The sequence below is a fragment of the Coregonus clupeaformis genome, unplaced genomic scaffold (genome assembly GCF_020615455.1).
Source record: "Coregonus clupeaformis isolate EN_2021a unplaced genomic scaffold, ASM2061545v1 scaf0922, whole genome shotgun sequence".
NCBI lineage: Eukaryota > Metazoa > Chordata > Actinopteri > Salmoniformes > Salmonidae > Coregonus > Coregonus clupeaformis.
In genome coordinates this window covers 50,039-60,160 of record NW_025534376.1, presented here as the reverse complement: position 1 = coordinate 60,160, position 10,122 = coordinate 50,039, and the positions used below count along the sequence as shown (strand labels likewise).

Genomic DNA, 10,122 nt, shown 5'->3' with positions numbered 1-10,122 from the left:
CGTTTGTCACCGTTATAGTGGCAATGAATGTATTGCTTAGTGTTATCTAGTCGCTTCGTTGGCATGCATCTAAAAACATATATATTTTGTCCCACCAAGATTTACATCCACCGGATTGGATTTACATTTTTTTTTATCTTTAAGTTTGTTTTCAGTGTATTAAACTAAGCATATATGGCCTTATTGATTTGATGATGTTTAAGTTAAAATGGTGCTGGAATAGCGGAGGCAGTGCTCCTGTTGTCTTTTTGCTGACTTGTGGTAACTCCGTGGTTCTAAATCAGTAGTTGTTTAGTAAATATTTACTTTGTGGACTTCACCGGACAGATGTTGCTCTCCGGTTTTGGGATGAAGCAAATGCATGTGTGTAGTTGAATTTATTCCACCACTGTGTGACTGTTGTATTTTTGTTGTCACAGGCTTATTGTATATCACGGTGGGTATGAACGAATGGGTTATAGAGCAAACAACGCAATTATCACAACATATGGCTTTTTTACTGGCTTGATTTGGCTTCCTCAGTGATTTTACCCACACACCGCTACTGTAACAGTGCAACCAGGTAGGCTACATGAAGGATGTAGACATGAAGGATGATGCTACACCAGCCGGACTGCACTAGTGGAATAATGTTGCTGTACTACATAATTCTTTAAATATGTAAACCTTGTAGTCTGAAAGATAATCCAGAAGTAAACTGTGTTGTTTATTTCCCTCACCCTGTTTTATTAATTCATCCGTTCATTGTCCATTCTGGTGTGAGTAGACCCTTAATTACTTTAGGTAGGCTTAGTATCCTTATGAGTAACAGGCAGGCTTATGGGTTTCCTCATAGCATCTTCTTCAAGGATGACAGATGCGGGACACATTAAAGTTTAATGGAAAATCTTAACGGAGAGAAATGTTCTTATCGTTATGCTACGGATTATAATGGCATGTGGCACAGGCTAGACCATTTATGGTGGCATTCTTGACACATCGGGACTTGGACAACAGGATCATTTAAATTAGAAAAAGAATCAACAGTAGCCTTAGATTTAGATGCATGACTTTATTTAGTTATCCAATGTTTAATAGGCCCAATGAAAACTGGGACTGGGATTCCTGCTGAGTCATATTGTCGAGCCAGGGCAGCAACGAGTTCCATAAATCATGTTCCATCAAAATGTCTAAATGCCAGGAGGATCTCCAGACCCAACCGGGAGTACCTCAAAATCCACAGAGCCTAAGAAAATCATGGGTGGGAACCTGCTTTTAAGTGGTGCTGATTAGGCCTACTCTATATTTGAACTTGGGAGGACTGCTTTTAAACCAAATAAGTAAATATATTGCTGCAGTAAAGTCAGGCCTGCTAGGTCTACTCATTATAATGTTGAAGTGTTTTTAGTCCATTTACAGAGAGCTGCTGAAGCGTAGCCCACTGGGCACAGACATCAATTCAACGTCTATTCCACGTTGGTTCAACATAATTTCATTGAAATGACGTGGAAACAAATTGATTCAACCAGTGGGAGGTGTTTTTCAGTGAAACAACTAGACAGGCCTTGGCATTCATGCAGTGTCAGGACCTGAGGAATACTGTCCCAGCATGCCATGCTGACTCTTTATGAGGCTGTTCAATACAGTCAAATCTATAATTGCTACAATCCTTTCTCCTGCAAGGTCTGTGTGCTCCTCTCATTCCCTCTTTCCCTTCGTCTGAGTGTATCTTGTCAGAGAATATTAATTATGTAATTTGGGAAACTCATAACAAAGCACCGTAACGACAGGTTCTTTTCACAGAGTTGCACAGCTAATTTACCATTGATTCATGCACAAGGACAAGAACAAGAATAAGTGCTCGTTGCAATACGAAAAACCTCCCTCTTCTTACAGCCCACAAGAAGATCAAACCATTGACAGTAAAGGGGTCTGGATCTAACAACACATGTGGGCTCTCCCTAACCGAGTCTGTGGTACCTACATGTTTCAAGCAGACCACCATAGTCCCTGTGCCCAAGAAAGTGAAGGTAGCCTGCCTAAATGACTACCGCCCCGTTCACCCACGACTGTGTGGCCAGGCAACACTATCATTAAGTTTGCTGACAACACAATGGTGAGACCGACAATGAGGAGACAGCCTATAGGGAGGAGGTCAGAGACCTGGTAGTGTGGTGCCAGGACAATAACCTCTCCCTCAACGTGAGCAAGACAAAGTAGATAATCGTGGACTACAGGAAAAGGAGGGCTGAACATTCCACCATTCACATCGACAGGGCTGTAGTGGAGCGGGTCGAGAGTTTCAAGTTCTTTGGTGTCCACATCACCAACAAACTATCATGGTCCAAACACACCAAGAAAGTCGTGAAGAGGGCACGACAACGCCTTTTCCCCCTCAGGAGACTGAAAAGATTTGGCATGGTTGTAAGGGCTGGTGAGGTGTGACCCAGGTGCCGTGCAGGATAGACAGTAGGCAGAGATGGTGAAACAAGGATCTTTACTGGTGGTCCCAAAACCAGGATACAAAATAACGGACTTGTCACGATAAAATAAAGGAGGAGCAAATTGGTCTCCAAAAAGGCTGACAGCAAACATAGGAAATACTAACTACGACTGAAAACAACAATGAAACAGGGAGAACACTTCTCAAGTACCTGTACATACGTCTCGCGATCAGACACTGATTAGTACTGTTTGGCATCGAGAAACTAGCAGAGAAAACAGAGCAAGGGAACACAGGGAAGTGAGGGCACAAATACACAGGTGAACAGGTAGACACAGGTGACACCAATAGGATAATAATTAGTCCAGACTGTGAGTGAGGAGGGCCTAAAGTTGTCGGAGGATGACACCTAGTGGGTCGCTCCGGAACTGCGACCCCCTCCTGTAACACATGGGTCCCCAGATCTTTACAAAGTTCTACAGCTGCACCATCGAGAGCATCCTGACCGGTTGCATCACCTCGTGGTATAGCAACTGCTCGACATCCAACCGTAAGGCACTACAGAGGGTAGTGTGTACAGCCTAGTACATCACTGGGGCCAAGCTTCTTGCCATCCAGGACCTATATACTAGGCGGCGTCAGAGGAAGGGCCAAAAAAATGTCTAAAGACTCCAGTCACCCAAGTCATAGACTGTTCTCTCTGCTACCGCACGGCAAGTGGTACCAGAGCGCCAAGTCTAGGTCCAAAAGGCCCCTTAACAGCTTCTACCCCCAAGCCATAAGACTGCTGAACAACTAATCAAATGGCCACCCGGACTATTTACATTGACACCCCACACTGAGCTAAGCACAAGTTCATTAGCAACATCATCTAACACTTACCCATGTAATTAAATACATTTCTGAAATAATGCCCTAACGATGTGGTTACATCCACTTTGAAGCAAGTTTAGTTCTTACTGTGCTGTAGTACATATTAAAGGAGCGGTTTACTTTTTTTTAACCAAATCTTTTAACCATGTTTTTGCGATTTCACTTGGTTTTGAGAAACGTACCCCACCAGCAGTAGACTTCCTCATTGCTCATTCTGCAGTATGGGGGCCATGGATAAACATCAACAAAGGCTCCAAAAACACCCAAATACTTCCTTTTAGAAACGGCAAAGCTCTCAGTATAGTGATGCAGGTCTTTAGATGTTGTACACAGTAAAAATAAAGTACTACTTAAGTCGTTTTTTGGGGTATCTGTACATTACTTTACTATTTATATTTTACTTTTCCTCCACTACATTCCTAAAGAAAATATGTACTTTTTACCCCCATACATCTTCCCTGACACCAAAAAGTGCTCGTTACATTTTGAATGCTTAGACAGGACAGCAGTATGGTCCAATTCACACACCTATCAATATAACGCGTTGTAATTCCTACTACCTCTGATCTGGCGGACTCACTAAACACAAATACTGCATTTGTAAATTATGTCTGAGAGTTGGAGTGTGCCCCTGTCTGTCCGTAAAGATAAAAAAAGAAAATCATGCTGTCTGGTTTGCTTAATGTAAGGAATTTGATGTATAGCATTTACCTTTTCATTTTGAAGTATGACAATTGAGTACTTTTTTCCACCACTGTACTTAAGTACATTTAAAACCAGATACTATTAGACTTTTACGCAAGTAGTATTTTACTGGGTGACTTTTACTTTTACTTGAGTAATTTTTTATTAAGGTACAGTATCTTTACTTTTACTCAATAATGACAATTGAGTACTTTTTCCACCACTGGTTTTACACATGAAGTTTCAAATGCCACGTGTAACATGTCCCACCCACTGTAGTCAGCACGTTCCCATATCTGCAGTTCTGCACGTTCGTGCTGTCTTATCTATAGAAACTCATAGATAATGGAGAGAAGATTATCTCAGGTATCTTCATGAGCCATACCATCTTCAACTATCTTCCCACGCAGCTGCCTCCCAGTTGAACACTACTGAAATATAAGTGCCCAGGTAGATGTACTGTACTTCAGCCAAGACACAAATGTGACTGTATTGCTATGGAATGCATAATTGAAGCAATTCAACTCCATAATGAGATAACACTTTCCTGATATCAGAATTCTACAGTTCCAGGAATTGATTAACATTAATGGTGAGAGCCTTCCATGGGTAGTTTACAAAAGATCTCACAATAATTATCCATTATATCCAAATTACAATAGAAATCCTATACAATTGTCTTTGGACTTCCCTTTGCCAACTAAGCCTTCTGTCCTCACCCCTTGAAATTAGAAGACATGGGGAATTATTTCACTCACCTCTAAGTATATCTCAAAAGAGATGTGTCATCATACCACTGGCACTGCCACTTCAGTTCTGAAGGGGTGAAGAGTGCAAGCCAGGCACAGACAAATGGGGGATTTTTGCGAGAGCATTCAGAGCAATCTCTTTATCTGCAGGATGACTTTACCACCCAATCAAGAGCTGTTTAAGAGCACGTAAAAGGGATGGCCATGGTATAAGATTAGGAATGCTTAAACTTTTGTTGCTATCTTACATGTTCATCAACAATATGGAAGACAAAATCACTTTTGTATGTGACGGTTCTGAAATAGGTTATATCCATGTAGGTGCAAAATCCCTTCAAAGGGGTTGGCCTGAGAGGTTTAACGCAACCCGGACACAGACATAGAATAAAATGGGACAACACAATATCATGAAATATTACACTTTATTATGAATGAAAGTACATCATGCTAAATTCTTCACATTTGAATGATTATTGCCACAGGTATGAACAGCATTATCTTATGTATCCAGTTAACAGAACAGTACTCATATCAATGATATACTGTATGTATAAATACACAGATATAATATAAAGATATTAATTTAATTTTATTCAAATGAATGATTTATTGAAATGAATCAAACCAATGTAAAATATTTAATTCACAGTACAAGCTCTGGATTAGTCTCTTTTTGCAAGAGATCATCACATTAACATACACAACTTTCCCCTTGGTTTGTAACACCAAAGAGTTGTTTTGTGAGATAAGGGAAGGCATTAATGGTGTGTAAATGCTACAGGTGACAGAGACTATATTAGCACTGCATGTGCAAGCAGCCAAAGTGTCAACAGAAGTATAATGATTAAAGGGTAACTTAAGAAGAGAGAGGTGATTTAAGCATGGAACACATTCTGCGTTTCTGAATCTAAATTATATTGTAAAGAAAATCCATTTGACATCCAATCCATTCATCCCTTCAATCATCCCTTCATGTTAACACAGAAACTAGAAGCTGAGGATCTACATAAAAATACATTTCATGAGTGCTCTACAACTAAATCAGTACTCCATGAGCTTCAGTTAGATGTTTAAAACGCTGTAATAACAATAATAATCTGTGGTTCATTTATGTTACAATCAGTCCTTGAGAAATCCTACATCTCATGTTGAAAGTGGCACTCTATTGTAAGTGAACTGCTCAGTGTCAGTGTTTATTGTGTTTGGCACAGGAGAAGTTGGGTTAGTCAGGTCAGTTGGGAGTCATGGAAACTGTCCATCATCCAGTATGTGTTTCAGTGAACTCGAGGGTCCTTCCACTTCCTTCTATCCCAGAAGAACTCTCTGCAGCCTGCCGGCCGACACGCCCTTCTCGTCCTCCGACTCAGCGTCGCTCTGCAGGTTGGAGCTGCAGGGAGAGGTGCATTCTGGGGAGCACAGCTAGTGCATGAAGGGTAGCCGATACTTCCCACAGAAGTCCACAAACTTGATGTGCCTCACACGCGAGTCAAAGTACACACCTGAGAGGAAGGAGACAAGTAGCACAACAATATGAGAGCAATAGAAATTTCTCAAGGTGTGATTTTATTTACAAAGAGGATTTATGAATATCTTTAATTTGAATTTTTCCTCAAATTATTGAGGAGGACCAGCCTCCTCTTCCTCCCTGGACGAGCCTCCTCTGATCCACTCACAAATACTAGTACATAAGTATGTAACCTAAACTTGTCCCCTCTCCTCCACTTACCGGTACATTTAGGGTTGGGACACTTGCTGGCCAGGTCCAGGTAGTGCCCCAGGTTTCCAGGCAGGTAATTGGGGTGGTAGGGGCAGGTTGCGGGACTTGATGGTCCGTCCGGCCAGCTCCAACAGGGAGGGAGGGTCGTAAGTCATATCCTTGATGAAGCGGACCACCAAGGGGTTGCCGCGGAGACTGAGCTCCTGCAGGTGAACCAGGCTGAGGATCTCCCTTGGTAGGTAGGTGAGCAGGTTGTTATGGAGACTGAGGCAGCGCAGAGAGTAGAGTCTACAAACAGACATATTCAGACATGGCTGTGAATCATGGCTTTAGCTCAGGAGGCTAACACAGTCTTATGACACACAGGAGACCCAAGTTTTCTTTTAAAACAGTCAGTCACATGAGCGAGCTACTAACTTTCACATTATGTAAAGTCAGTGTTGGATGGCCCTCACCTGGTGAGTTGGGGCAGTACACTCTGTATCCGGTTGTCACAAAGGACCAAGTATCTGAGACCGTGAAGGTTGGCCAGCTCTGGGGGGATGGAGGTGATGAGGTTCCCACCCAAATAAAACATCTTCAGACTGCATCAGATCAGAGAAAATTGTTTTTCTTCATACTTGGAATGACAGGGAACATTGCTAAATTAACATACAGATATAGGATCTTTATTTGAACCAGTTTTCTACAGCATAAAAATAATCCTGCAGCAACAGGAAATGTGATTTATTATGTGGATTGTATATAATGCACAATGTTCAAAGATCAATAATGGCCAAACAGTTTGAGTCTAAATCCAGAAGAAGCATGTGGGTTCAAAGATCCCTGAGAACCAGCTGTATTGGACTGAGTGATCTGTTTGTTTTTGGAGAACCGCTGTGATAAGTTTACACACATGCACATTCTACACTCTTGAACACCTCCAGAACACCTGCCAACTTTCTCTGATAAAGCTGACAATAGAAGAAAGAGAGAGGAGATAGAGGGAGACTTAGCTAAGAATTTAACTCCAGTGTTTGACAATTTTATGTCAACGGAAGAGACAGAAGAAGAGAACAGATGATTGTAAAAGAACTCTGATTGTAAAACGTATTCTCTTTTTAGAGAGAGAGAGAGAGAGAGAGAGAGATCCTATGATAAAGGTCAAGAGGGGAGGCCTTATGATGCAAAGCACAGCTGCTAACTTAGCTACAATACAGTCTGAAACTGCTATAGGCTTTTGGGTGGTGTCCAATGGACCTTTTCATCCTGTCTTTATTCTATACATTATTCACTCTGTTACAAATCCTAAACCCCCATTTTCCTCTCACGGTGCCAGTTCCCCACTGTGGCAAGGCAATATGTCAAATGACCTGGTTTTGTAACATGGCACACAGCCAGCCAGACAGGCTAAGCCACACTGATGAGCCGACTCCAAAGATGTGTCAATGCAGCAACAAGATGGAGGAGACTATGGGCTCCTGTACCATCATGCAGGACATAATCAGGAACCACATGCTCATGTGAAACCTATCTGGGTGAATACAGCAACAATATTTTATACTAACTTACTTGCCCGTTATCTTAACCCTCATTATCTAGTTCCTGCATGCACACCATGAAATTACGGCTGCAGTTCTGGAGCCCCAGTCATTTCATTAAGACAGCAACAGAGCTAAATATCCTAGCCTACTACTGCATAATGGTTATTATGAGCATGCTATTATCAGGTAGGGCAGCAAGTAGCCTAGCAGTTAAAGAGTGTTGGGCCACTAACTGACAGGTCGCTGGTTCGAATCCCTGAGCTGACTAGTTGAATAATCTGCTAATGAGCCATTGAGCAAGGCACTAAACCCTAATTGCTCCTATGACTCGTTCTGGATAAGTGTTTGCTAAATGCCGAAAATGTAAATTATATTTGATAAGGGGAACATAACCTTGATATTGGGTAGTAGTGTGATGTTGTTCCCCTAGATTTCCCCCTTTGTGTATGGGTGGTCCTCTGTAGCTCAGCTGGTAGAGCACGGCGCTTGTAACGCCAAGGTAGTGGGTTCGATCCCCGGGACCACCCATACACAAAATGTATGCACGCACGACTGTAAGTCGCTTTGGATAAAAGCGTCTGCTAAATGGCATATGATTATTATTATAGATGATGCACCAAATTGCACACAAGGACAGTTCAAGTAGGCCAGGTCAAGAGGGGATGTTAATAATAATGAAATGTGTTTTCTTTATTTAATTACAGCTGCATAGCTAATGTTATTTTTTGGTGTACAAACATTTTTATATATCTATATTGTAAATACACCTAATTGTAAAAGTTTTGTATATTTTGGTTTGGTCCATCGCGGGTTATCTGTACTTAGTACCCTATTATTGTTCTCTTTTGCCTGACCTTCAACTAGCAAGGTGCCCGAGAGCTGTGGCTGCACCAAGGGCTAACATATTGTGTTGTCTCTTCGTGTACAGGTCGAATAAAAATGATCCAACCATCAGAATTCCAGTTGTGGCAGTGTCCTAATTAAAAGTACACAACGCAGAACGAACCACGCTACAATATTGCAATTTCTTTATTCACATTTGAGTGTCCCAAAGATGGGTTATTAGAAGCTAAGAGCTTAGAAGCTCACAAGCTTAAAGCTCATCATAAGTTTCAACAACCTCACTTCGTCATGCATAGCTGTATACAGATAGTTGTTTGTTAAATGTCCGCCTTTATATTAAGTGGCTATAAAACTTATGATTACATGGTAATTACATGGTTTACTGCCGTGTGGGTAGTTAGTTGCATTGTAACACATACCGTTAGTCTACATTGTTAAAACTCTGTTACCGCTATGATGTATCCGTAGTCTATTTTACCTGGTAACATTTTCTATCTCTATGGGGATAGCTTTGAGTCTGTTACCCCCAAGAGACAGATATTTTAATCGCTGCAGTTTTAGAAACTGAATGGGCACCTCTTCAAATATGTTCACACTGAAGTTCAATGTGTCTATCTGCATGGACCCAAATTCATTTGGGAACGAAAATTCGTTCAAACGTTTGTTCTTGGCTATGAGTGTTTTGAGGTTTGACAAACATTGAATGTCCTCACAGAGAACCGTTAATCCATTTTTGCTCATATCCAGAACTTCCAGTTTGGAGTATAGACATACTGAAGCGGGAAACACTGTCAGTCGGTTGTTGTACAGGTAGAGTTGTTGGGTCACTCCTCCGTTCGTCATCGACAGTGTCCAAATTTAAACTCTCCAGATTCAGATGGGACATGTCCAAAATGCAACCCCCCTGATCAACTGTTGCAAATAGCTCCATATTCAATTCCAATGCTATCCAGCTAGTTCAAACATATGAATGAATTACAATGTGATTTAAAAAAGCGTAAGGTCTTTCAGTACTGATCACGACCGGATAAAGCCTCTTTATGCAGTCACACGACAGACATCACATGCACAGCTGTCACATTTGCACCAAATTGACATGTAGTCGGTGTTACAAGGCTGGTCAAGTGTTACAGTCTCCGCCCCCAGTTTAAATTAACCCGTGTATGCCTGCTTGCTCCCGTGCCACAGAATGTCTCCATGTCCAGATATCGAGCTTGCGCGCTCGTGTGGATGCTTTTCACATTGAAATACATGGTCAATTAACTTTGCAATTGGAAACCCCAGCTATCATTTCTGTTAGCCTACGAGGCC

The 10,122-nt window shown here is 41.6% G+C and overlaps 1 pseudogene; it reads right to left on the bottom strand.

Annotated features, from left to right (window-relative positions):
- Positions 1–6,033: 6,033 nt before the first annotated feature.
- Positions 6,034–9,880, bottom strand: LOC123485981 (annotated as a pseudogene).
- Positions 9,881–10,122: the final 242 nt, after the last annotated feature.